The sequence below is a fragment of the Herpailurus yagouaroundi genome, unplaced genomic scaffold, assembly GCF_014898765.1.
Source record: "Herpailurus yagouaroundi ecotype Mexico unplaced genomic scaffold, PumYag 164, whole genome shotgun sequence".
Taxonomy (NCBI): Eukaryota; Metazoa; Chordata; class Mammalia; order Carnivora; family Felidae; genus Herpailurus; species Herpailurus yagouaroundi.
Window position 1 is genome coordinate 3,072,469 of NW_024412405.1, and position 26,919 is coordinate 3,099,387.

Consider the following 26,919-nt stretch of genomic DNA (forward strand, 5'->3'; position numbering starts at 1 on the left):
TTTTCATGTCCACATTGGAAAACTATACACTAAAAAATATTGCTAATGCAACTTTGAATCACTAACCGCTGTCGAGTTTACAAAGTTCCCCATGAACACATTTACAAGTAAGTGAAATGCGATCATGTGAAAACAGGATTAGAACAAAGGAACTGCTCATAACAGCCTCTGTTCAACCTGTGGCAGAGTCCTGACATTTGTCTGAATTCTAGAACACGTCAAAGGACTTTCGAGCCAGAGTTTTTAGTTAAATGCTGAAGTAGCATCTTCAGGACACTCTGGAAAGGTGGGAACTGTAATTCACAAATTTCCACTGAAGTCCCTCTTCGTTTCCTCTCAGTAGATTACCAGTGATTGGTCCTCAGTCATATATAGAGTGAGTATCTACCTACGTGAGCATCATTTGCCAAGAGCCACTAAGGGAATGATTACTTCCTGGCTTTGCCCATAGGTGGGCTGTGGACACATTTTGAGAATCACTACTCTATAAGTTAGAAAGGAATAATTGCCGATCAAACCATAAAACCACAGAATTTAAGTGATGGATGAGACCTAAGAGTGTACCTTCTCCAGGAGCTCTTGAGCTGATTTGGAGAGGAGCCTGCATTTTCAGCTGGCAGCCCCACCTGATGGTGGCTGGAAAGCACATGAAGAAACAAAGAGATGGTTAGGGGTGCCTGGGTGGCTGGTTAAACGTCCGACTTCAGCTCAAGTCATGATCTCACGGTTCCTGGGTTCGAGCCCTGCATCATGCTCTGTGCTGACAGTTCGGAGCCCGGAGCCTGCTTCGGATTCTGTGTCTCCCTCTCTCTCTGCCCCTCCCGTGCTCACCCTCTGTCTCTCTGTCTCTGTCTCTGTCTCTCTCTCTCTCTCTCTCTGTCTCTCTCTCTCTCTCAAATATAAATAAATATTAAAAAAAAAAAAAAGTGTCTCCACTTTCCCCTTCCATCTTTGCTGCCTGCACCTTCTTTTCTACCAACACAGCACTTTCCACACCTTGGCTTGTCACGGACATACATGTGTTCCCACAACATATAGGCACATGCCAGCACATACATGCAGGCATGTTTTAACGCTGGTATAGATTACATGTTGTGTATTGAAGGTACTGTTTCAGTACTCTGCGGTATTCTAGAAAGTGCCACGCACTCTGCCATTTGCACGAATGCGAGAATTTTGATCAGATTCCGTTGCTTCTCCTGATCTGCATCTGTAGGTTGTCTGACAGATGATCTGCGGGCAGCATCTACTTAAATGCTAACCATTTCAGGCACCTGCCTTCAGGATGAGGCAGCCTAGTTCATCACTAGTCCAATCATGTTTCTGGAACGTTTTTCTTCTGTTGGCCAGCCTTGCCCTTCTTGTGTCTTCTTGGCACTGGTCACGCCCTATAGGGCACAGGACGCGTCTGTGCCTCACGATTTACTATGACATCTTCCGAGCACTTGTAGCCGGTTAAAATGTCTCCCTTTTGTCTGCTTTTTCTCAGGCCACATAGAGGCCTCCAGGGGGTGAAGGAAAGAAAAGAGCCCAGTTATGGCCTGAGCAGGTCACTTACTCTTCCTGGGCCTCAGTTTATTTGTTAACAGAGGAACAGTCTTGTCCTGCCTAACTCGAAGCGTGACGCGACTGATTGACGTAATGGGCATAAACAGCAGAGTCCTTTCTTGAAGAGAAATGTGAGACATTGCCTGGGCTACCCCAGGCTCTTTCACTGATCCTCATGGTACCCACAACTGAAGTCATTACCCTGGATGTGGTGCCCCCATTCAGAATATAGTGGGACCGTTATCCCCACACTTGGGACACACCTCACGTCTCTGTGCTTCTCGAAAAATGGCAAGAACTCTACCAAGTTGGAAGCAATCGTTACACAACAGGTAGAACATGTTGCTCTATGACGTGGGCCTGCCGAAAACATCCATCAACTCACACACATAGCTGCTGAAAGCTCGGTGTCAAAGCCACAAAGACCAGATGGGCAGAAGGCACGGTCCTGCTCTTGGGAGTTAGTGGGACGGTTGAGAGATCTGCACATGAGACCAGACAACAATATAAGACCCTGCCTAAGGATGGACAGGCCATCCGAGGAAAGCTGTGCAGCCTGGAGGCAGTGAATCTAGCCAGAAGACACAAAAGGGCCAAGTTCCCAAGAGAAATGACACTGGTCCATAACAGGGCAAGGGACAAATGCCTTGAGTCAGAACAGACCTGTGCCGGGAGAGCTCATATAAGCACGTGGGTGCAGGAAGTTGGGTGTTGGGAGGATATAGTTACAGGTGGGAAATTTGCCCCTTCCCCAGGTGTCTCCTAGACATGCTTTCCGGGACTAACCACTTAACTTTCCCCCGGGTCATTCATTTAGCCAGAATATATAACTTGACCGTCCCCAGGGGACAGATGCTGGGGACATAGTGTCCATGTGTCTGTGTCTCCCTTTGAGGAACTCCCGGTCTCACTATAAAGAAAAGCACATACTCTCTGATTTTAGCATCACATACTCTCGGCCTCACTCATGTCCGGGGTGATCCTGGTAGTAGTTCCTCGTGCCGGATGAGGGCTCCGGGAGGGGTTCACATAGCAGGTGGCATCGAAGCTGACTGAAGATGGTGTTCCCGAGTGTTCCAGAGATAATGCGGACAGGGGTCTAGGCAGACCAAGACGGTTGCCCAAGAGGCCCACGGAGATGCCACGTGCCCTGCGCCTGGGGGCGGTGCAGACCTCAGCAAGGCCCCGGGGCGGTGCCTCCTGGGCGTGTGGATTGAAAACCACTTCTCTTGGTGCTTCTCACGGGAGCCTTTGGTTAAAAAGCAAGGGATGGGGCTGAGGGACTTGGGCGGGGGTGGGGGCAGGGCTGGAAATAGAGCCTGGTTCAGCCTGTGTGGTGGTTTTCAAAAGCATCCGCAGAGTCTCTCTCTTCCCTTCGACGGGGGGAGCTCAACTCCCCACCGCCGGACAGTGGGCTGGACTCAGTGATGTGCTTCTAACAAAGACACAGGCAGAGGGGAAGGTGTGTGGGTTCAGAGACAAGGCCATTGAAAGTCCCCACGGTTCCTCTAGGCATTCTCTCTGGGATCACGCATGCTGCGGTTTGCCGGGTACGTGTCATACAGACACTCAAGCGACCCTATGGAGAGACCGTGTAATGAGGACCCCAGCCCTCCAGCCACCCGCCATGGGAACCCTCAGCTCTCTCAAGCCGTGAGCCAGAAACACCCTGTACTAACCATACCATGGTTTTCTGTATTTTCTGATGTTTTGACATCGGGGGCCTTGCTGACCTTGGAGACGCTGCCCCTCCCAGGGCTGGCCAGTTCCTAGAGGCTGCCAAAGTCTTTGTCCATTCGGGCCACTGCAGTAGAATACCACAGACGGGGGGCTTGTAAACAACAGAATTTATTTCTTGACGCTCTGGAGGCCGGGAAGTCCAAGATCAGTCCAAGAGGTGGGAGCCTTTTCCTGTTCCTTCCTCTGTGGTCCCGCTCTGCAGGCACAGCGTGGCCTCCTCCCGGGATCTCTGAGCACAGCTTCTCAGTGGCAGCTGCTGTCTCCTGGTCTGCTGGCCTCACCACACCTGGGTACAAATAGCAGCACCTGCATCCGAACACAACTCGGCTCAACTCTTCTGGAAACTGTGATCACACGTGTTTGTTGTCTGAAGCAGTTAAGTTTTGTGGCAATTTGCTATCAGTAACAGCTATCTAACACGGCCTGTGAAGGCCTACAGGTTTAGAAATTAGGGAGATACCGTGGTTTTTAAGGGGAGCCACTTGCTGAATTTTTTATTAGAAAAGGCCCCTCTGGTAGCAGAGATGGTAGGAGAGTATGTTCCCCCAGGACAGACAGACCCATGTCGCAAGTCTGACCCTTTATCTTGTTAATACGACAGCCTCAACCCTGTGGTCTGAGTCTATAACTTTGTTTTTTAATGTTTATTTTTGAGAGAGAGAGAGAGAGAGAGAGAGCGCGCGCACGCGAGTGGGGAAGGGGCAGAGTGAGGGAGGGAGACACAGAATTGGAAGCAGGCTCCGGGCTCTGAGCTGTCAGCACAGAGCCCGACGTGTGAACCCTGAGATCGTGACCCTGAACACAAGTTGACGCTTAACCGGCTGAGCCACCCAGGTGCCCCCTGAGTGTAGAACTTTGAAAAGAATGTAGAGAGGGTTTGACTGATTTTTTTTGCAACTTTCCAAAGCGTTCGCTCATCAATGCCTCTCATGGCAATGTTTATTTTCCCTGCCAGTGTCATCCCAAGAAGGATCTGGTTGACAGGGCATGTGGGGGGCTCAGCTGGTTAAGCCTCCAGCTCTTGATTTCTGCTCAGGTCATGATCTCACGGTTTGTGAGTTTGAGCCCCACATCAGGCTCTGCGCTGGCAGTGTGGATGGAGCCTGCTTGGGATTCTCTCTCTCTCTCTCTCTCTCTCTCTCTCTCTCTCTCTGCCCCTCCCCTGTCTGCACTCTCTCTCTCAAGAATAAACTTAAAAAGAATAAGAAAGATCTAATGTGGGCAAGTGCCCCTTCTCACCTGATTTTCCCCATCAGTTTGACAAGTCCAAACACTTTGTGACTCTTTCCTTCCCTGTGGCCTTTACCTTGTTTGTTGAGTTTAGGGACCTGAGAAGGCCACACCCCACGGTGGGCACTGCAGGCGTGGGCGGGGGTGGGGTGGAGTGGGGTGGGGTGGGGGGCACCTTCAGAAAGTCTAGGTGGTTAGAGATCAGGGACCAGGACCCTGGTTTGCTGCACTGGGGGTTGAGCCGGCAGCCTCTTCATGCGTCCTGCGAGGCATCCCCTCCGAGGACAGGGCTGAAGCAGGCAGGGTTTCTCTGCAGGAGGGGGAGTGGCCGGAGGGCCTGGCCACCTGCACGCAGGACAAGCTCCTTAAGTGCCCCGGGGAGCTGCCTTCGCAGGAAGGCTCAGCAGTAGCCTCCTTCTGCTGGTCGCGGGGCGCTGGCTGGTCTGGGGCGGGGGCAGCGAAACACTCCTAGTTCCCCAACACCTGCACGGTAGCACGTGAGACGGTACCCGAGCAGGGAGTTTTCATAATGGTAGTAGTAGAATAATAATAATATCAATAATAATAATAATAATAATAATAATAAAGCATCAGTCCATGTTGTAAGCACGCTGAGGCAGGGAGAAGTACGCTCAGAATTAACTGACTTACAAATGGCACAATGCCATTTTCTTGGACGGTCTGGAAGACAGAAGTGTGAGTCTGCAGGTGTCTCCGGGGTGCCCTCCGGGGAGGCCCGCGAAGGCTGCGGGGATGTCCAGGGCGGGGCGCGGGGATGTAAGGTGGCGGCTTCTGACGAGACAACCCAACAGGACTTCGTCCCCCTTCAGAGAACTGGCTCGCATCTTGCTGGCCGGCGCGCAGCCGCAGGAGGATCCATCCCCTAGGCACGCGGGAGGCGACAGAGCAGGGGCGGCGGGCACCACCCAGCCTTCCGAACGCAGGAGGCGGCTGTTTGGGGAGAAACGCGCCAGCGGGCGCTTCCGAGTGCAGCCTCCGGCTCTTAGCTCCTGCCTGCCCACCTCCCCGCCCCGGCCTCGGCCCTCGTCCCCGCGCAGGGACAGGATCCCCCGGCGGCAACGAGCGGCGTCCTCCCCCAGGCCGGACACCGCCCTCCCTCCAGGTGGCAGCACACTCCGCGGAAAGCGGGCGGAGCCTCCCCCAAACCCGCGCCCCGTCCCCAGGGGGCGGCTCCGCGGACGGAAGGCGGCCGTTCCAGTGGGGCCACCGCCGGCGCCACCGCCCCCGCCCCCACCCCCACCCCCACCCCCACCCCCACCCCCACCCTCCGCGCTCGCGCTTGCGTGCGCGCACACACAGAGAAGCACACGCGCACACAGGAGCACACGCACACACGCGCTGTTATGGTCTGATTGCAGTGTCCTCCCCAAGTTCACGTGCTGAAATCCCTCCGTGTGACGCTACTTGGGGGCGGAACTTTGGGAGGTGATTCGGGTCAGGTGGGGTCGTAAGAGGATGAGCGTTCCAATCAAGGAGATTCCCTACCCCCCCACCCCCCCACCCCCCCGCGGAGCTCCCGGGGCCTCCAACGGGGACACAGCGCCAAGTCTGCGCCAGAGGGGGCCTTCCCGGCCCCCCCATCCTGGACGGCCGCCCCCAGACGTGTGAGCGATGCAGTTCCGTTTGTACGTGAGCCACCCTGTCCGCGGAGCCGCGTTCTAGCAGCCAGCCGGCCAAGGCGCCCACGGGCCGCACGCTCACACGTGCGCGCACCCGCAGACTCACTGCTCACGCTCACAGGTGCGCGCGCACCCGCAGACTCACTGCGTGTACTCACACCTACACACACACCCGCAGACTCACTGCACATGCTCACACGTGCACGGGGGCACACGCACACTCCCCTGCCGGCACATCCCTTGGGCCACCCGTTCTGTCGCTCCGAAGGTTGGGGAAGTAGTCCTCTGGCTGCCCCGCCCTTGGGTCGGTCTCAAGCGTGGGTCAGCATCTCCTGAATGACTCATCAGCGTATTAGGTGACACAGGAGTACATTTTGCCTCCTGGCCCAGACCAGAAGGCTCGGGCTTGTCAGGGTGACGTGGGGGTGCTGCCCGGTGCCCCCCACACCAGCTCTATATGAGGGGACTCCGGCTGGGAGCCCTGCTGCCCCCACTCCACACCCCCGGGTCTGCCTGGATGTCCCCTGGGGGGTCGCGTCTTTGGATGCACAGAGAGTAACCAGGGAAGCCAGAAATACTGAAAACTCCATGGGGGGGGGGGGCCTGGCACCACCCTCTGAACCTGCAAACACTGAACCACGTGACTGTGGCCCTCTGGATCCTAATTCTCCAGCTTCTTCTCTGGCCGCTGCTGCACACTTTATCACTATGATAATGGGCGCCTGGGTGGCTCAGTAGGTTAAGTGTCCCACTTCGGCTCAGGTCATGATGTCGCAGTTAGTGGGTTCGAGCCCCGTGTAGGGCTCTGTGCTGACAGCTCACAGCCTGGAGCCTGCTTCAGATTCTGGGTCTCTCTCTCTGTCCCTTTCCTGCTTGTGCTCTCTCTCTGTCTTTCAAAAATAAATGTAAAAATATATGTATCACTATGATAAAGTGTCCCTTAGTTCAGGGCCATGAGCCAGCCCTGAAGAGTAGATGCGAGTAAGACCCTTTGGGCCTGGGCACTTCCTGGGTGGACTGGGGAGTCAGGGACAAGGCCTTGGGTGCATCCAGGGGCATGTCCTCTGAGTGGAGTGACATGGTGTTCTGGGCCTCGCAGTCCTCACTTGGAAAACGGGGGTTGCAATAGTTTCTCTGGTCACTGGGGGCGGCTGAGACACAGCGCGGCAAAAAGGGGGGCCAGACAAGAGAGTTTACTGGCCCGGTTCTGGAGGCAGGAGGTCTGAAGTCAAGGTGTTGACGGGGACACGTGCCCTCTGCAGGCTTTGGCAGAGGACCTTCCACTGCTGGGGGCTGCTGGAGCCTGGGTCCTCCTGGGCTTGAGGCCCCCGCCGCCCCCCCCCCCCAGCCTGTGCCTCTGCTCACACAGCCTTCTCACTGCCTCCCTGTCCAGTGTCCCAGTTCGTGTCAGGACCCTGGCCACTGGATTATAGCCCCTCTACCCCAGTACACCCTCCTCCGAACTTCCAAACAGGGCCACACCTGCAAGTATCAGAGTTGGGACTCATATCTGCGCTCAGGAAACCCAGTCAACACGATTGTGAGGGCTGGAGATTCCACATCACTGGAGCTCATTAATCAGGGTGCGAGAAAGACAGCCTGCCTCCCGCCCCCATCCCGGGAGGCTCCAGAGCTGCCCGGAAGCCCCCTGGGGCGAGGGGGTAGCCCGAGCACCTCCCCTGGGCTCCTGCCGCTCAGGGCACCTCAGTCCCCTTTCAGGCTTGGCTCAGCTCCAGTTTCTCTGGGCCGCAGAAGTCTGGACTTCCTTCATGAGGACCGAGGGCCCTGGAGAGGGTGTGGGTGGAGCACCTTGCTCCAGTCCCATGGGCAGCCGCTTGGAGCTGGGAGCTGGGAGCTGAGAGCTGGGAGCAGGCCCGCTGACCACACAGCGCCAGGCACCTCGGGCTTCTGGGGTCTGGTTAGCAGTGTGGTCCAGCCCTGGGCACCCGGGTTTCAGAGGCCACTCCCAGGGTCCGTGTGGGGTCTGGAGAGCCTGTGGGGCGGCGCTGGAGGTTTGCCATGGGCAGGGCCCAGCCCACGCCTTCCCGGCTGCCCCCACAGCGGGGCACCCCAGCCAGCCCTCTCTTACGTTCCCATTCCACATGCCGTTTCTCGACGGGGCGCTCTTCACACCGGTGTCACTTCTGCCCGTGCAAGTAAACTACGTGCTCATGGGCAGAGGTCAGCCCCCAACCACATAACAAGACCACATATGGACCACCGTGCATCCGGAGCTAGGCAGTCTGTTCTCGGAGCCCCTATCCACTGCCAGTCTCGGGTCAGAACTTAGTTCTGCAGCGAGTACTTCCCGACTGGCCATGGGCTCCTCTCTCCTCTCTCTGTAGTCTGTAGGCCAGGCTGGCTTCCAGAGAAACCGGTGGTTGGCACTTGCCTGTGGATCACCGGACCCAGCAGGGAGTCTGGCTAGGTCGCCTGCCAGTGGGAAGGGGTGCTAGACCCTGGGGCCTCAGTCTGACTGCCTGTTCAGTGAAGGTGCTGGAAAGACCTATCTTCTTTTATAATTTTTTTTTTTAACATTTATTCATTTTTGAGAGACAGAGCATGAGTGGGGGAGGGGCAGAGAGAGAGAGAGGGAGACAGAATCTGAAGCAGCTCCAGGCTCTGAGTTGTCGGCACAGAGCCCAACGCGGGGCTTGGACCCAGGAACCGTGAGATCATGACCAGAGCTGAAGTTGGATGCCTAACCCGCGGAACCACCCAGGTGCCCCATGGAAAGACCTGTCTTCAAGGTCGGTACCCCCTGTGGTAGCCTGTGTTTCTTAGCAGTTACCTGGAACATAGAAGTTCTTGGTCAGCTACTTGTTACAAATAATCACGCTCATTAACAGACACAGAGGGAGCCAGTGAGACACAGTGATAGAAAAGCCCAGAAGTAGGCTTTGGAATGGAGTCTTTCACTCTCCAGCTGGGTCTCCTCAGAAAAAAACTTGTATAACTTCTTCCAGTTTCGGCCATGGCCTCTATCACGTGGGCCGATGAAGGTCCTTGCACAGGAAGCCATGAGTGAGCATGAAGACATGGAAATACTGTCCCAATATTGCTTGTAATCAAATAAGTTCAACATCTGTTGCAGTCACGAGAAATAGAATGAACAGGGCTGACAGGTGCCGAGCTTTATAGCACGTAGGGCCCCGTGAAGGCGACAGACGCGGAGGCGCAGTGGGGGTCATCCCAGTGGCCTGGTGGGTAGGTCCTGAAAAGGGGGTGAGCCTGCCTGAGCCTCGGGACATAGGACTTGAGTGTGAGTGGCTCGTTCTTCTCAAGTAGGGGTACAATGGGTAGTTGTGCCCTGTGTGCCGAGGGACTTTGGGTTGACCTCCTCTGAACCCCCTTGGTGAGTGTCCAATGGGCCACACGCCCCAGCAGCCCTGTGTCCTCGTCCCTCCCACCCATGGCTCCTGTCCTGTTGTTTAAAATATCACATCTAGGAAATGCAAACAGGCTAGTACACTGTGGGCTAATCTCACCGTGGCTGTGACCTTGGCAGGCTGTGACAGCTTTTCATAGAAAGTGCAAGAGGGTGCTCTGTGTGTGAGTATTCATGCCATAGTTGGGGGGGGGGGGGGGGGGGCAAAGACACTTTTCTAAGATATCATGGGAACTGTGTGCCAGGCACACAAGGCTCTTCGTGGTGCTGGTGGTGGCAGTTACCCGTCTCAAGCGTCATTAAAAAGGCGTGAAGACAAATCCACAGAGGGCTTGCTAAACAAATATCACCTGAAGCCACAAGGCACTGGACGGCTCCTGAGAAGGAGTAGGTGTGCTGGGAGCATGGGGGGAGGGCTTGAAATGCACAGGTTCTGGAGTGCAGGGTGACGGTGGGCTTCTCCCCGGTGACCCGCCTTCCCTCTCACCCCGGTGGGCAAGGGCAGGGCATTCAGAAAAGAGAGGACACCACCTCTGGCCCCCAGAGTTCATTTCTTCCTTCTTCTCGAAAGCAAGCAGATGGTTTCACTCACTGGCTCCCCACGTGTGGTCCCCGGACCAGCATTGGCATCAGCTGGGAGCTCCTCCCCAAGGTGGGTTCCAGGGTCACAGCCCGGGCCTTCCAGATGAGCAGCTCCGAGGAGCAGAGACCCAGCCACCTGTTTAGCGACCTTCTCTGTGACTACCTGTGAGAACCCCTGCTTCATGTAAGTGTTATCTGAAGACAAAAAGGTTTACTCAAAACCCCAGGGGTGGAGTGTCTGGGCGGCTCAGGTGGTTAAGCGGCCGACTCTTGATTTCATCTCAGGTCACGATCTCAGTTCGTGAGTTCGAGCCCCATGTTGGGCTCTGTGCTGACAGCGTGGAGCCTGCTTGGGATTCTCTCTCTCCCTCTCTATCTCTCTGCCCCTCCCCTGCTCATGCTCTCTCTCGCTCCCTCTCTTAAAATAAATAACTAAAACTTAAAAAAAAAAAACCATGGGGGTTAAAAATAGACTTGCTTTTCATCCGGTTATTCCCTCTCTAGGAATTTATTTTCATTCCTAGGAACTTATTCTATGGACACACTCACGTAAGTGTGCAGATAGGGCATGAGTTCTGTAAACAATGGAAAGATCGCAAAGCTGTGTCCGACAGAGCCATGGTGAGGGGAGAGGTGCATACCTGGGCGTGAGGGTCTGTGCCATCCAACGATGAGGTAACACCGTGCGCAGCGGTCCGACCTGTGGTTAAAGGAAACAGCAGGTTGCACAAGAGTACAGGACGCCCTCCCGTGTGCTTGTAGAGGAGGGAACATGTATACTTTCCCAAACACGCTAATCAGTTTGTGTCTGGAAAGTGCACAACAGGTGTATGTATTTAGTAATTTTAAAACTACCCAGGGAACAGAAACAAAACCCAAAGGTTAGGCAGAGAGAGGGCATGCGAGCCCACGACATTCGGCCGGGCGCGGGGGCCTCCCTCCCCATCCCGGGCACGGCCTGCTCTCCGCATCACTCGGACACAGTTTATTTCCTCGGGTCCCTCTTCCGTGGGAACCGAGTCGGAAGGCTTCATGGTGCTTGGAGCTATTGAACGGCTTCACAGCATTTATTTTCAGACTAAATGGTCTAATCTCACTCTCTGATTTCTCCTCAGAAAACCTGAGCTCGTCTGAGGTTCTGCAGAACTGTGTTTGGTGGGGCCGATTTGGAGATGTCAGCCCGATGTATCATTAACTTCCCCAGCTGGGTTAATTTCACTAAAGTGGCTGTGAATCAGTGGCTCATCACGATTACAATCCTGGTGATCGCTGGCAGAGGGTGGTATTCGGTTGATAGGTAAAAAATAAGTAGATTTAAAAAGGGGGCGAGAATGACGGGATGTGAGAGATTAAGACAGACAGACAGGGACACAGACAGGCAGAGGGAGGTGAAGGCACGGATTTCCACCATCAGCCCTTGGCCCTGAAACGTGCTGGAATCTGTGCCCGACATAGCCCGGCCATGCTTTCTGTTGATTTCTGGTTGCTGGGACCACAAAGCACCCACAGCGACGGCTGCCTGCACCGAGGAGCTGTGATTCCCCAGTTTCGGGGTCCTGCCAGAAAACCCAGAGGAGGGAGCGTGGGGGCAGGATTCTGGACGCCACAACGCGATGGTGCCTCTGCTCCAGCTGGAGATGGCGGGCCATGGGGCAGGCTCACCTGTGTGCTGTGCTGGGGTGACAGGAGGAGACGGGTGGAGGGTGTAGCCATACCCGTGGTCTGTCAGTGATCAGTACTGTTGCTTTTTCTTTTTTACCATTCTTTTTTTTTTTTTTAAATGTTGTTTAAAGTTTATTTATTATTATTTTGAGAGAGAGAGAGAGCAAGGAAGTAGGCGGGGAGCAGAGAGAGAGAGGGAGAGAGAATCCCAAGCAGACTCCCCACTCTGCACTGAGCCCCACACGGGGCTTGATCCCACGACTTGGAGATGATGATCTGAGCCCAAATCAAGAGCTGGACACTCAACTGAAGGAGCCACCCCGGGGCCCCTTTCCAACACGTGTTTCACAAGTGCCTGCCAGGGACGGGCGCTAGGCCAGGTGCTGGGCGAGTACAGGTGAGGCACACATGGCCGGCGTGCCTCCCCTCCGCCCCGAGGCCTATGTCTGGAAGTCAGACAGATAGAAGCAAGGGAAGTCGAATGTAAACGTGGTATTTTAATGCCTGCAGGATGGTGTCTGACAAGGGTGGTGACGGCGGGCTCTTTCTCTGACGTGGGAGCTAAGTGGACAGTCCCTCTCAGCGGGAATGCAAGAGCAGGCCGTCCAGGAAGAGCACCGCGGAGGGGGCTGGGGGCTCTAACATGTGAGCAGGGACGGGCAGCCGGACCCAGGGGCCGTGCCAGAGGGCACTTAGTAACGGGCAGTGTAGCGCCCGGCTCGTGAGATCGGCTCACTGCCATGTGACCTCTGCCCCGGTCCCCAAGCCGCTCAAGTTCCTAAGTCAGTGCCCGCGTGGAGGTTCTCGGACCTGCTCCTCACAGGGGGTTCCGGCCGACGCTGATGGCCTTGAATTTCTGGTGGCCATGCTTGCTTCGGCGTATGGCAGAGCACACACACACACACACACACACACACACACACAGGCCTGCTGGGACTCTGTGGGGCAGCTGGGACCACTGGGGACAGGGCGTTGAGGGGCTGCCTGGCGGTAAGGGATGACCTGGTCATGGCCCCCAGAGACAGCCGTGCCTGAGGGATTCCCTGGCAGGAAGGAGGCGGCTGGGTGATAAGACACTCCCAGGGCTCTGGAGAACCAGAATAATTCCCGCTGTCTCTGGTGCAGTGTCCCCAGCCCTGGCGGGGCCTCAAGCATGGCCGTGGGGTTGGGGGTGCAGGGGGGGACGTGGGGTGATTAGGGGAGAGGCCTCAAGTGAGTGAGCGGCCCAAGGCACGTCTCCAGGGGCTGAGGCTGAGGCCGCCAGGGCCCCACGGTGTCTGGTGGGGGGGGGGTGTACCCCACGGGGCCCCAGGAGCCAGTGCGGACAGGTGAGCACGCTGGGGGGGTGGCATGGTCACAAGAGCAGCTCTGCCTCCTGGAAGGTGCCAGAAGACCCCATAGAGCCGGGCATCACGCCGTTAGTCCCAGAGGGCCCTCCAGGAGGAGGGGAGAGAGGGGACAGTGACTCCCTGTGGCTCCGCGGGAGGTTCTTCCAAGAATAGTCACCTGTGGGTGGTGGGCTTCTTCCCCAGGCACAGGGAGCCCAGAAACAAGGGGCCGTAGGGTCCCACTGCCCCTCTGTTTGCAGGCTTATGGGCACCTCGACCGGGGTCCTTTCCACACGGCTCGTGTCATGACACCGGTGAGAGCCCACAGAGGATTTCACGAGCCCTGTTGCTATTGTGGTTTCCCTAAAGCAAAATTACTATCTAGTGAAGTCACTTTCTCAGATTTCATTGTTTCTGGTGCCAAATCTTAAATTCGCACAGAAATCCCCCAATTACTTCATTCTCTGTGTTCTTGTCTTGGTTCGACTTACGTTTTTGTGTTACCATTGAGGTGTCAGATGCCAGTTCATGGGGCACAAGGGTCCGGGACAGTGCAGGGAGTAAGTCACACTCGGGCGGGGGAGGGGGGAGGAAGAGAGACAGAAAGAGCCACAGAAAGATACAGAGAGAGAGAGACAGAGGGAGGGAAGGAGAGACACAGAGACACAGACACGGAGAGACAGAAAGAGACAGACAGAGGGAGGGAAGAGAGACAGGGGCAGGGGAGTGAGGAACAGAGAGACAGAGAAAGACAGAGAGAAGAGACACAGAGAGACAGAGACATGGAGTGAGACAGAAGGAGGGAGAGAGGAAGAAAGAGACAAAGATAGAGAGAGACAGATGGAAAAAGAGAGACACACAGAGAGAGAGATACAGAGAGAGATGGATGAGGGTGGGGGGTGATGGGGAGCAGAGGGAAGCATCAGAGGGAAGAAAGCTTCAGGAAGGAGCTGGGGGCAGACACACAGGGCTGGGGCCCCAGCTGCACAGAACTTCTTGCCCTGGGCCGGTCCCCGGGGCCTCCTGGACTCTGACCTCTTCCCCTCAGGTATGCTAAGGAGGATCGCATCCCCTGCATCTGATTCAGTTCCCAGCCTGCTTGTGTGAACGCCGAACAGGAAGCGTTCCTGCCACAGACAGGAGCTCCAGCCCCAATTTTCCTCCTCTCGGGAGCACTTCCCGTCGTCCTCAGCAGCGTTGTGAGATTTGAAAGGAAAAAATCACCCCCTACATCATTACGTTCAAAAGGTGGGGTTTGAAGCAGAGCCGTAAACGGACACCGAACTCTGGCGAAGGATGCACAGGTACGAGCGTCCAGGAGCAGGTGCGCTCACGTCCGAAACCTGCTTTGAAATACGTAACAAACAGGAGAGTGGACGCAGGGCTAGAGAGGGTGGGTGGATCACGGTGTGAGAAATTAGGACTTGCGGACTCCGGGCGGTGAGCACAGGTGTAATGCGCCGTGTAATGCCTTCCATGTTTCCGGGGTCTGACGACGTTCATGATAAGGTGTGTGGAAATGAGTAGTGTCTACAGTGACTGTGTGTGTGTGTGGGGTGGGGGGAGGCAGGTGGAGGGGGACAAGACGTGCCCCACAAAGCGGGGGGATAGAGCGCCACCTCGGCTCCTGGCCCTGGGCACCCCTCTCTGAGGCTGGTCCGGCCCCTCCCGTTCTGAGGCTGGTGTTTCTGGAAGGCACTGGAGCTTCTGAGCTGTCATTTCTCAAACGCTGCGGCTGCAAAAAGGAGGCATTCTAGCAGACAAGTCCAGGAAAGTGTCCCCGTCCTGTGTGCAGGACTGTGTCCTCTCTGTCTCCTCGAGCACGACGAGGACCCAGCCAGACTGCAGACATCAGTTCTGAGACCGTCCCCCGTTCTGGTGGCGATCGGCCTGAGGGTGCCCAGCTGTGAGCACGGCCCCCGTCCCCGGGCCCCGGGCCAGAGCAGAAAGGAGGGTGACCGGGCCCAGCCGAGATGCTGCAGGAGGTGACTGACTGCCGGGCAGACAGGCGGGAGCTTTGGTCCGCGTCCAGCACAACCGTGGCCTGTTTCTGAGAGCTTCAGGCCCGGGAGCTTCGGAGAGCCCTAAGTCCTCAGTGCCCTGGAAGGTTCTGGCAAAGAGTACAAGGGAGGTAACTGTCACTGTTACGTTTGCTGTTTCAAACAGGCCTGGCTGGCCTTGTGAGGGCTCAGCAGACAAAGCACTGTGCAACGTGCCCGGCACCATGGAGGTTGGGGTCACTGTCATGCAGAGACAGGACTGGCTGCCCAGGGGCCAGACGTCAGCAACTTGCAGCCTTTGACCACACAGCGACCCTTGGGCGGGAGCCCCCAGGTCCAGGTGCCGGCAGGCCTGCTTCATTCCGAGGCTTCCGTCCATGGTTTGCAGACAGCTGCCTTCTTCCTGTGTCCTCGTGTGGCCGTCCCCCTGTCCTGTGTCCTCAGCTGCCCTTCTTGAGGATACCAGTCATACTGGATTAAGTCCAGCCCAGGTGAACTCAGTTTGCCCTAATTACCTCTTTGAAGGCCCTACCTCTGAGGGCAGCCACCGTCCGATGTGCCGGGGCGGGGGGACACAGTTCGTCCCACAGTGGTCCCCAGACCACCCTCACCATTGCTAACAGGCAGCAAACGTGCCCCGTGGGGGCGCCATGAAACAGTCTGAGGTGACGAACACAACACAGGCTCACGGATGCGGCCCTGGGGGCCTCAGAGATGCTCAGGTCACCGACGGGGAGACGGAAGCATGGACAGGAGAGAGCATAGCACCAAATGCTGGCGAAGACAGGAGTGGGCGGAGCCCCCGTCACGGCTGGCGGGAGCACAGACCCGGCACAGATGCTGGGGAGGACAGTGCTCACAGAGTGGGACATCCTCTTACCAGAACATCCAGCCGCCGCACTCCTGGATTTGCCCAGAGGCGAGAAATTCTACCAAACATGAAGACGTCCCAGCAGGCGTCAGAAAGGAGCCAGTCTGAAACAGCCAAAGACAAAACTAGTGATCGTGGCTTCTCTTCCCCCTGTATACAGACATTCTTTTCATAGTCACCTCTTTGCTTTAATGGGGTTTTTGCACATACTTAGAACCTGTTCACGATCAGCCTTACGAATGAAAAAGAAATTTTCCTTCTAACGGACAGTTTCGCACCTCAAGTGAAATGTAAGGGCCTCGAGGACACAAGCAAAATGACAGGTCGGTGAACTGCACCATCTCCTGTTAGCACGAAACCTATTTTATTAGTGGAAGGCACGCACAGTACTTGGGAATCCCACGACACAAGTGCCCACTTAAGCCAGGTCGCCAGGCAGGTCTCCGGAGCGTGGGCAGCAAAGGGGAGCGATCCAGAGCCAGTCAAGAGTCCACCGCGGACACGTCCACCCCGGTGCTGCTGCCCAGGATTGAGTACCTGGGGTTACGTTCCCCGCGGGCGCCACGAAGGAGCCTGCACAGCCCAGCGCCACGCCTCGGGAAGGCGACCCGAGTGGCAGTGTCATGTGCCGAAACACCGTCGGCAGGAGAGTGGGAGTCTAAGATATCTGTATTTATTGAATGGAAAACCGAGGAAAGAGACTACGGAGGCAGAGGGTCTATGTGGCCGGCCTAAAGAAGCGAGCTGTGGTCTCTGGTCTCTGAAGCAGCCAATGGCTCATGCACAGCCGGCTCTCCGGCACGGCCCCGGTGTTGGGTGGCTTCTTGCCTGGTGTCACGTTAGGCGCCCCAGCCTTCTTCAGGCAGAGGAAGTGCTTTTCCGCAGGAAACTATTGTTTCTGGGAACCTTTCTGGGGTTTAGCGCACTATGAACGTTACCTCAAATACCCCCATTTCTTTGAGATGTACACTCCAAATATACGTGGATTTCTTAGGAGTCAGTAGAACATTCGAGCATCTCTGGAAACGATCCCAGAGAGCAAGCATTTGAGAAGCACGGGGATGGGGACGTTTTGTCACTGACGCTTCCTGACATTAACCAGCCGTGTGGCCTTGACTGGTCACTTTGTGTCTCAGGCACTCAGGTGTCCTTCTCTACCTGCAACCGAAGGCATCAGACGGCGATTCCCAGGACGCCTGCTGGCTCAGCAATTCAGTGGCTCCACTGTAAGGCAGAGATTGGTAACGAGTCCCTGGAGGAAAACATATAAAGCTGGAGACTGGTCCAGGGGACGGGTATTTGGGTTAGAAACAGGGAAGGAGGAAAGAACGGAGCTCCGATGGTCCTCATAGTAGGGGCCAGTGTGTCACAAGATCTGCTCTGTCAGGAGCACCCCGCGACAAACAGACGGTATTTAAAATCTGATGCTTTATCCTATAACAGGAACGACATAACATACCTAGCTTTGTGAAATGTAAAATAAAGTTTCCCCTAAGGGCATTTCAGAAAGCTGCCCCAAGCTGATCTTCATGGCATCAAGTATCATCTGTCCCGTTACCTTAAAAATTATTTTGTTAATGTTTATTTGTTTTTGAGAGAGAGAGAGAGAGAGAGAGAGAGAGAGAGCTTGAGTGGGGGAGGGACAGAAAGAGAGGGAGACACAGAATCCAAAGCAGGCTCCAGGCTGTCAGCACAGAGCCTGATGCAGGGCTTGAACTCACAAAGTGAGCCAAAGTCAGATGCTCAACTGACTGAGCCACCCAGGCACCCTTGTCCCATTACCTTCTACTATGGTTCAACGTTTTGTAGTTTCCTGCTGAAGAGAAGTAAGTCATGAAGTGAGATAATGTGCTCCCATTCCCCCTCCTCCGGGATAGACCAATGGCTGGTTTTTGGAGTTAGTGTCCCATTTGAAAACATTATTGTAAATTGTTCATCAAGGCCGAATATTTGGGCAACCGTCACCAAGCTAATGCTTTGTGGATTTTTGTCCGTGAGTTCTCTTGTAATGATATTCTTGGAAGATGTATAATCACAAGGAAATCTATTGATTCCTGATCTCTCAGTATTGCCAGTGGCCTCAGGGTATCTTATTCAATTGGCTTTTTTTTTTTTTAATGCCATCAGACGTGCTGTTTTTGCACACAGAGCTTGGAAGTGTCTTTTACTGGACAGCATTATCAGAAGCCGGGATTCTCTGGGTCTCCTTCTATCTGCTTTGCAATCCCCAGTCACCTGTGCTCCCACACGTTACCTGGACCAGGACATGGGTTCCCCCCTTTGCTGGAGGACCCAGGGCCCTGGGGTGTGGCCAGTGGGCTCCTCTCAGGAAAGTTACCTTCGGTCAGGTTGTGCAGACATAGAAGGGACAAGGAGCCACGTCGTCTTCGTCATGGGCTGCGTGTTGGAGGCGAGGGAGCTTCTTGCCTCCCGAGCGCGCTGCAGGGAAAATCAATTAGAGCTTGTAATAAAAAGCTACTTCCTTTTGTTTGCTTTTTGCAAAGCAAATTGAGTGTGCTAGTCATCATAAGTTTAAATTAAGAATAGGGAACAAAGACCAAGCTAAAACTAATAAAAATACACCGTGGTCATATAATATGGTCAGATAGCAGCAAAGGGGAAGTATAAAATATGAGAAAGGAAGGCAGGCAAAAACACAGGTGCACACATAGAGCAAAGAGCAGAGGCATCCGAGCAGATGGACAAGCAGATACTTACCTGGACTCAGACACTCGGTCAGTGGAGTCCGTGATGGCGTGTTACCCCACCTCCTGTCTTCTGGGATGCTGGCAGCAGGGACATTTAAAGTCAGGCTGCCTTTTCACGGTGGAAGAGACAGAGTCCCTGTTGGCATCTGCTCCTGGAAGACAGGTGCGGTGCTCACACAGAGGCCACGCCTGGCGTTAGTGGCCGGCTCTGCAGTCCCACCCCCTCGGGGGTGCCGGGTCAAGGCCAGCCTTCAGACCTTCCTGCAGCCTGCCCTCAGGCTGGAGACCCGGTACCGAGTCACGTCAGAGACCCTCCGACCTGGCATCAGTGCCCACCGCTTCTGCGGCTGCCGTGGATGTTCTTTGGGAAGGAACGCCAACAATGTCTTTTCTGCAGGCTCAGATTCTTCCCTTTATGGCCCTTGTGGCAAACGGCTTTCTCCGTGCACACCCCAGCCCCATTCGCCCTGAAATCCTGCGGCCATCTGTCTCACCTCCAGACAGCGACCCCCACCAGTCCCTCCTCGAGAGGGGCACATTCCTGGGGGCCAAGGAGCACCTGCTTGTGAGAGAGCCTGGGAGCACGGGGCTTGAATCTCCGCTGACATTTGTAGGCTGTTGGCCCTGGGCTGACTGCATGTGCTCCCGGCTTTACCATCTACGGAGCAGGATTATGCCTCCTGCCTTTGAGACAGTGACTGGGCGCCTGGCCTGGCGACCTTCTTCCTCAGCTCCACCCCTGCTGGCACCTCTTCCCTGCTCGACCCTGGTTGTGTGCATTTCTGGGGATCTAGCTGCAGCTCTTATCTAACCAGGGTGCATCTTTGGAAAGGGTCCCAAGGGGAATGAGACAGTGCCAGGGAAGAGCTGGAAAGCAGGCAATGCTCCCAGAAGGGGCCTCTCGTCCACTCAGGATCTGTCTTTGGCCAAACTCCAGGCTTGAACTGAATGGGGGAAGGGGTCTTAGGAAGGTAGACCTGGCTCTTTCTCACAGGTGTGGAGGGGGTGTGGTGAGGTCCAGAGGCAGCCATCTGGCCCAGCGATGATGCAGCTTGTGAGACCATGACAGGTCCTGAAGTCCTTTGGTTATAACCTACCCAAGACCCAGGCTCCTCACCTGTGTGGGTGGATGAGAATCCCACCCTTAAGGCTTTTGTAGGCAGTGAATGCATCGCTGTGTGTCAAGTCTTTAGCATACTCTGTGTATGCACACACACACACGTACACACACACACACACACACACACACACACACACACGGTCATACACACAGAGTGTCATTTTCTATCCAAGTTGTACTTGTTAACAAAAATACAAAAGGATAAAGTCCCGAAAATCAGATCTGCACCTCTGTGCCACAGGATGTTTAAAAAAGACAACATTCTTTAGGACGTGCACAATGAAACCATAATGTATTATCACAAAAACGCTATTTTATTAGGAAAATAAAACAGAAAATACTAGACTCCCTGAGCCTGGGCTAAATTGAATCAACGTTTTGCCCATTTCTCTGCGAGTGTGGGGAGTAGATTCCACAGCCTTCTGATTTCTGATTTGCGCTTCTTTCTTTGTGTTAGGAGGAGGGGACAGTCAGAGCTCGGGGCACAGAGCACTACCTGGTTTGTGGGCAGAACAGGAAATGACTGACACAAGTGGCTGGCAGGTCCCCAGACTCCATTCAGGGGATATTTCCTGGAGTGGGCGGGGCTTAATTCTTCTGAAGTTTCAATTCAGCTTCTGCCGTGGAAGCCTTATGAGCTATCAGAGCTATGTTTTTTGGTTTTTATAAACAAAGTAATAGAAGCACTATGGTTCATTTTTCTAGCGTTCCGCTCATACCCACTGGCGACTGGAGTGGAGCGCGGCGGCTGTTGCAAAAGCGCAGGGCACCAAGCAACAATGTGCGCTGGCTCCGCGTCTCCGGGAGCACTCGGTCATGTGCTCCGTGAGTTCTCTGTCTCGGGGCTTGTGGTCACCTAGCCCGCTCTGCCTCTGCACTGGTGTTCTCGCTCCACCCGTGCGTCCGCGGTGTCTCTTAGCTGGCTGCTTTATGTGCAAAGCATGCCAAGTTCCCAGGCCAGGCTTCTCTAAGACGAATTACTGTTTCTTAAAGAGTCTACCATTCAGATGTGCGCCTATCTCCTTTGCAGCAGGAGAGGCAGGACCCCTGCCTGCTGGAGGTCCCCCTCTTCACTGGGCAGGGGCGAAGGTCCCAGGGAAGGGTCTGCAGATGGGGTTTTATGGAGGACCAGGGCTGAAGAGCAAGCCCAGAAGGTGGGGAGGGCCCCCAGGGAGGCTCCTCTCCCCATGACCTGGACAGCATCTGGGCATTTGGGGCTGCAACCCCAGACCCTAGATGTGGAGACGACTGGCATTTTCCAAAGGTTTGCTTGAATCCCTAGGGTGTATAGAGAGCCAGGCCTGTGGGATTCATTTCCTACCATCTTCGGAAACAAAAACAGTTCTGTGAGCTCATGCGAGAGACCAGGAGCCACGGAAGGAAGAATGGTGGATGGTCCCTGAACTAAATTGCTCTGTCAGATGGATGTGAATCCTACCTGAGTCCATGTAAAGATCAGGCACTGATCTCGAGGCTTTTTGGCAGGGAGGGTTGTGACGTGCTTGGGTTGCTCTGCACCGTTTATTTTTCCCTGCGGTAGTTTCAGGGTTGGACTTGGTGTTTGGAATTGAGTTGTCAAGGGTGAGGACAAAGGCGGGTGCCATCATAATTGGCATGTGGGGTGAGAGGCAGGACAGAGGCTGGACTGGGTTTTCTGTTGGTATTTTAAGCAGTTTGAGGGGCCCCGTTATTACCTTTTCCCTTCGTGTCCTTTTCATCTCTGAACGAGGATCTCTTAAAATTTAGTTCCTACTCAAGACTGAAGTCCAGAATGTTTTCAGACAATGTTTTTATCTGAGGATTCTAAAGATCCTAGAACTTTTGTACTTATCTTCAAGTAATCTGAGATTTATACTCCAATGTAACAGGAAGCCTTAAATTTCAGATACCTTAAATTTCTGTTTATTTTCACAAAAATCTTTTTAATATTGGGTTTCTAAAAAACAACTACATATGAACAGTCAGGAAAAATGATGAATTTTATTTGAAATATCTGTTAGAAGTTTCCTTCTCCTCCACGCCACTCTGTACAGTGTCCCTTCTTGGGCACAATTCCTTGGGCTTTTCCTTCTTCTTTGGTGTAACTACCTTTATGGACTTTGAGTCTCATCCCATTTTTGGAAGCAAGGAGGGTACAGGGATGGTTCATCTTACTGGAGAAGTTTACTAACTTCCTGGGAGATGAGAGGGAGGTGGTTTACTTTCGGTGTCTTGTGCTTAGAATGGGAGTAAGGGACACATCGTTGATTTGAGCGGGAAGACCCCACCTGAGATTTCTAAAACTTGCTCTCAAGCTGTGAACACCTCATGATGTTGTTAGTGCAGTAAAAGGGGAGTCTGTGTGTTTCTAAATATTACTTTAAATTTTTTAAATGTTTTTTTTTTTTTAATTTATTTTTGAGACAGAGAGAGACAGAGCAAGAGCAGGGAGGGAGACACAGAATCCAAAGCAGGCTCCGGGCGCTGAGCTGTCAGCACAGAGCCCGACGCGGGGCTTGAACTCACCGAGGATGAGATAATGACCTGAGCCGAAGTTGGATGCCTAACCAACTGAGCCACCCAGGCGCCCCTCTAAATAGGACTTTAATCGAAAGAGGCATCCAAAGTAGATTACAGGAAAGATTTTTAAACTAGTGATCTAAAAGACAACTACTGTGATTTACAATTTCTTAGTCCAATTGACAAATATCAAATCAAATACAAGAATGCATTAGGGTAGCAGAAAGATTGTTAGCTGTCTTTAGAGCATGAAGTGAAGCAAATAATTAGCAATGTGGGGTTGAGGAAAGGTTTGGAGAGAGGAAGCAACTTGGTAGAACAATAAAAATCACTCTTGTAAACACGCTTTACCTGTCAAAAGGTATGAAATCAGATATTTGAGACATAGAAATCATGTTTCCATTCTTTTAAATAATTTTTTTAATGTTTATTTTTGAGAGACAGAGAATGAGCAAAAGCAGGGGAGGGGCAGACAGAGAGGGAGACACAGAATCCGAAGCAGGCTCCAGGCTCCGAGCCGTCAGCACAGAGCCCGACGCGGGGCTCGAACTCACGAACCGCGAGATCATGACCTGAGCCGAAGTCAGACGCTCAACCCACTGAGCCCCCCAGGTGCCCCATGTTTCCATTTTTTTACAATCCAGAAGAAACAAAGACAAGATCTTCAGGAAGCAGGGAATGTCGAGGGATTCCCGCAAGAGGGAAAGCATTTGGGGCCAGGGGTGGGGATCTAGAGCAAAGAGACTCACTCACAGCAATGGGGAGAATGTCACGGGCCTTCCCAGGAGGTCCCAGAGAAGTTTCAAGGCAGGCATTGAATATCCAATAGCGGGAATGATTAGTGGAGAAATGCTTAGCGCAGTGGTCCTTGGGCGCCCTTCTCAGAACCTTCAGCTGGTGCTGGCACACTGCTCTCTGGAGGAAGCAGCCCCCGAGCCTGGAGAGGCCTGGAGACAGAGGCTGGTCCTTATAGTCAGCCCAGTCCCTGTGGAAGACAGAGAAGAGAGGAAAGTTTAAAAAGACAGCAGCTCCTTCCAAGACAGAAATACAGGGAACCATCATACTCCAGAGTCACCTGGGGCTCAGGACAGTGACTGAGGATTCCCTGGTAGCTCCCTCCCCACAGTCCATCAGCAGAGCTCATCTTCAGTGATGCACAGCGAGCCAGGCGCCCTGGGGGAGCCCTGTGAGAGGCAGAAACAATATAGCCACAAAAGCAACACACTCCGACTGCCTGCAGTAGATAGAACAGATCTTCCCACAACACAAGAAAATACCCCCAGGATGACCAGATATCCGAAGCATTCAAGAGCTTGATGAAAAGCAGTCGTGACCCTCAAGGAAAACAGCCAACCCTTGAGGAAGCATGAACACTTCACGGAACAGAAAAGAATGTGACACTTTCTAGTGTTTAGCGAGCAATGAGAGGATAATTCCTCCATAAAACATGAAGGGTTTGCTTTGAAAGAGGAGCCATAGGAGAGTAAAAAAGAGTTCTTATCAAATAGGATCGTTGAAATTAAAGGTGTCTGGATGGGCTAAATGGCAGAATGGATTTGGCTGAAGAGCCAGTGGTGATCTGGAAAAGAATGTTAAGAAGATTTCAGCTCATCAGACAGACATGGGAAGCTAAGAGCCACATTTTGAGGTGTGGGAAATAGATTCAGGACTTTCAGAGTGGAGAGTGGAGTTCATGGAAGGAAAGAGTAGATCAAGGAGAGAAAAGGGGAAAGGTGTCCTTGAGCTGAAAGGGATTTCAGTTTTCAGCTGGGAACAGCTAAGGAGAGTGACTTACAAACAATGAACTGTCCTGGAAACACGACCTGTGGCTTGGACAAGTGAGCGTGAAGACACAAGCCCAGATGCTTACAGAGTGAGCCAAGCACACACCAGTCACCTAGGGCATGACAAGGGTGATGTCAACACCGGAGGACTTGCTTCGAGGGGACACAGGAAGACAGCAGGACAATGGCTTCCCAGTTTCCTCATTCATCCAACAATGATATTTATGATATTTATTTTTATTTACTCAGTGTTTTCTATGTGCCAAGTGCAGCTCTGGACACAAGCTCAGACGGGTAATGCGCAGATGGACGAGTAAGGTACATCGATTAGTAGATGACGTTAAAGGCTTCAGAGAGAGAAGAAGCAGGGACAGGGGCTGTGAGGTGTTGCCTGGGGAAAGAGCGCAGGTGAGGTGTACGGGCAAGGCCTCCCTCAGAAGCTGCTTTCGAGTGCAGATCCCAAAGACGTAAGAAGGTACGCACGCACCTCCTGGAGTAAGAATCTTCATGGAGGAGACAACAGTTAGCATTGAGTCTGCCCATGAGGGACTGGTCTATCCAGCTTGGTGGCAAATGGTTTTGAGCTGAGCATTCCATGCTGAGCTAATACCCAGCAAAGTGTTGGGCAACATAACACTATTCGGCACCTGCCAGCACTGGGGGAGCTTGTCGTCTTCACACGTGCAGGCAAACACTTACCCAGATGCACTTGAGCAGCACGGAACAGGAGTGCAGGAAAGAACAGGACCCGGGATTTAGGAGTAGTGACAACTGAAGCTGGCTCAGGAGGAGCGCAAGACAAACCCAGAAACAAAAACAAGAAACCAGCCAAACAAATAGGGACATAAATGAATTTAATGTCACTCCCCCAAATGTTCGATGGGTGGGCCATTCCCTGGCAATGAAATATGACGTATGATGTTATACATGATGTCTGCATGATGTCTGATGCGATGCGGGATATATGTATGATGAATGATGCGAGGTGTGGTGCATGTATGATGTGCGCATGGTGTGATGTATGATGTATCACACATGCATGCAACGTATGGTGTATGTATGATGTACAATGTGATGCAGGATGCATGTATGATGGATGCATACAATGCATGATGTATGTTGTGATGCATGATGTATGCATGATGTGATACACGACATATGATGTGGTACATGTGTATTTATGTTATATATGATGCGTGCATGGTGTATGGTGTGATGTATGATGTGCACATGTGATGTATGATGTATGTATACTGTACGCATGTGATACAAGATGTGATGTATGATGTAGATGTCTGTGTGATATATGCATGGTGTATGATGTATGCATGAGATATATGATATATGTATGACGTGATGTATGATGTGTAGTCTGATGCATGAATTATACATGATGGATGACGCAATGCATGATTATGTCTGATGTGTGATGAATGATATCTGTGAGATTTATGCAAGGTGTGATGCATGACGTGTATTTGTGATGTATGATGTATGTATGACGTATGGTGTGATGCATGATGTATGCGTGATGTCTATATGATGTATTCCTCATGTATGGTGTGACGTGTTATGATTACACGTGATGTATGATGTGTGTATGATGTACGATGTGATGTATGATGACGTTTCTTGCTCAAGAGTCGGACTGCACATTGATTTCTGCGGTGGCGATGTTTCCATAATCCTAATGTTGTAAATGTGATTATAGCATTTTAGTTTAAGACAGTCCTTTAGATAAAGTATGGATGATTTGTCAAGGCTTACAGAGTAGAATATAGTTGTTGGACAGTAATACAAACCTAATTTAACATTAAAAGTGTGATTCAATAGACATTGCCTAAAGTGATATGGTTAAATGTGTAGTTTAAAAAATTGTAATAGAGAACACCAGAGGAATGAAAGATAAAAATGTGCACTTTTTAAATCATATTAATGCATTATTTTTATGATTAAATAAAAATGAATTAATATTTGAATGTTTTGTAGTGGGGCAGTAGAATTTTAAAAGCCAGGCATTTCTAATTGGAAAAAAGCCCTGATTCAAAAAGAAAATGAAATAAAATGCATTCAAAACCACTTCAACTTTGCAGTGTTTTGTGGAAGAGAGGTGCTGATGAATCTCAAAAGAGGTGAAAGAAAACAGAAAAAAAACCGAAACGTATAGTGGGACATTTTTTTTTACTTATTGGAAAAATATCATTAGGAAGCCCGGACTAATCTATTGCATCAGGAGATAATCATAGCTTTTCAAGTTCTTTGGAATTACATTGTAAGTTACTTCAAAGTAATTTCTACAAAAACATGCCAATTCAAAATGAAAGAAATGTGATGTTAAGAACAAACTATCACAAGACCTCAGAATGGAATTAGCATTTTATCGGATTGGTCCACATGCTGAAATGAGGACAATAAGGTAACTAATAGTTCTGATGAAACAGTAACTGCCAATCTGTGTGCGATACGCACAGAGAATATAAAATCTGTCTTAATTAGTGAGGCATTCTTGGGTTTGGCAATGTTGAAGAGGCCCCTGTGGCTGATTTACATCAGGTTATGAAGACCTGTTTGTTGCACATCCTGGTTGATATCAGTGAATCCTAGTTGATATCAATGCAATGTTGCACATCCTACTTGACATCAATACAGGATCAACGCAGGGCGATGCACTGCTGGACCCCGGACCAAGGGTGGTGCCAGGGACACAAACGGAGATTCTGGCAGGGTTGTAGCACAGTGTGAGGAGGAAGGGCCAAGGCTTGACACACTCAACATCGTGTTCAGGTAGTGCCTGGAGCAAAACACGATTCAGGGATCAA

General features: G+C 52.6%; 1 long non-coding RNA gene across 1 annotated transcript; it reads right to left on the reverse strand.

The window, feature by feature from the left end:
* Positions 1 to 16,660: 16,660 nt before the first annotated feature.
* On the reverse strand, positions 16,661 to 19,155 carry LOC121037716 (uncharacterized). The gene is made up of 3 exons (XR_005793940.1): positions 18,708 to 19,155; positions 18,328 to 18,428; positions 16,661 to 17,241 (listed from the first exon to the last, which is right to left on the reverse strand). It is a non-coding gene; the product is annotated as an uncharacterized LOC121037716 (long non-coding RNA).
* Between the last annotated feature and the right edge of the window lie 7,764 nt (positions 19,156 to 26,919).